This window comes from Felis catus, chromosome D1 (assembly GCF_018350175.1).
Source record: "Felis catus isolate Fca126 chromosome D1, F.catus_Fca126_mat1.0, whole genome shotgun sequence".
Taxonomy (NCBI): Eukaryota; Metazoa; Chordata; class Mammalia; order Carnivora; family Felidae; genus Felis; species Felis catus.
In genome coordinates this window covers 57,549,723-57,551,331 of record NC_058377.1, presented here as the reverse complement: position 1 = coordinate 57,551,331, position 1,609 = coordinate 57,549,723, and positions in this window count along the sequence as shown.

Below are 1,609 nucleotides of genomic sequence, written 5' to 3'. Positions count from 1 at the left end.
GCTCGAGCCCCGCGTCGGGCCCTGTGCTGACAGCTCAGAGCCTGGAGCCTGTTTCAGATTCTGTGTCTCCCTCTCTCTGACCCTCCCCTGTTCATGCTCTATCTCTCCCTGTCTCAAAAATAAATAAAACGTTAAAAAAAAGTAAATCTTTTATATATAATTTTGTATTCAATACAGACTATTAGTGAATATGAAAAGAACTAAAAAACTAATAAAATGCCAATAACAACACTAATGCCACTGATCTTGTTGAGTTCTATAACCATACTCCAGCTAGTAAGTGAAGGCATGACAGAATCAGAGTATTACATTTTATAAACTCCTAACAAATTAATGGATCTAGGGAATGATCATCACAAAAAAAGGAAAAACATACTGTGTGCCTTAAGAACACTCCACCACCCATGAAGCCAACTTGCCCAAAAGAAACCATACCTGAATCAGATCAAATGTCTGGTTTCACCTTTCAATCTTCAGGAAACACAGGAGAAAAAGATTTTTTTTTAAGTTGTGGGAGTAATCTATAGGTGAAAAGAGACTAAAGAGACACTTATGAGACATGACAAATGCAGTGTGCAGACCTTGTTTGAATCCTGATTTGAACAAACCAAGTATAAAAAAAAAAAAGCAAACATTTGGGGAAATCTGAGTATTAATCGAATATTTGTTGATACTGAAGTATTTTTCCTGTGTAATAATGCTATTGTGGGTTGTTTTTTTTGTTTGTTTGTTTGTTTTTTGTGTTTGGGTTTTTTTTTTTTTTGAGTCCTTATCTTTGGGGAATACATACTGAAATATTTATGGGTGAAATAATATGGTATCTATGATTTGCTTCACAATAATCCAGGGAGAAAGCAGGAAGTAGGTACTAGTTTAGACAAACTAAGACTGGCCATGAGTTGATGACTGCTTTAGGGGCATGATGGGTATGTGGGGGTTCATTGTTGTATGCTAAAAAGATTTTATACCAAAAAAATTTCAAAAATGAGAAAAAACCTAAGATGCTAGAACATTTAACCTTCAATTTATTTATTTATTTTGAGAGAGAGACAGTGCAAGTGGGGGAGGGGCGAAGAGAGAGAGAGAAAGAGAATTTGATAGCACAGAGCCTGATGCAGCACTTCATCTCACCACGGCGATAACACAACCTGAGCCGCTGTCAAGAGTCGGAGGCTTAACTGACTGAGCCACTCAGGTGCCCCTAAAATGCTGGAACATTTAAAATTCAGGCATCTCCCTTGTACATTATTGGAGTATAAATTGGTATAACTTTTATGGAAGGCAATATGACAATATCTATTAAAATAAAAACACACATATCCTTTGATTCAGAAAATCACTTCTAAAAATGCAACCCATGTACTCACCATGTGTGATGTAACACATACACACAGACAGAAGGACAGACAGGCACGCACGCGTGCGCACACACACACACACACACTTTTATAAGGATTTTCACTGCAGCCTTGTTTGTAAAAGCAAAAGATTAGCAATAACCTAAATGTCCTCAATAGGATCCTAGCTAAATAAGTCATAGGAAATCCACTGAATGGAATACTCTGTAGTCACTTTTAAAAATGAGGTTGGGGGCGCCTGGGTGGCTCGG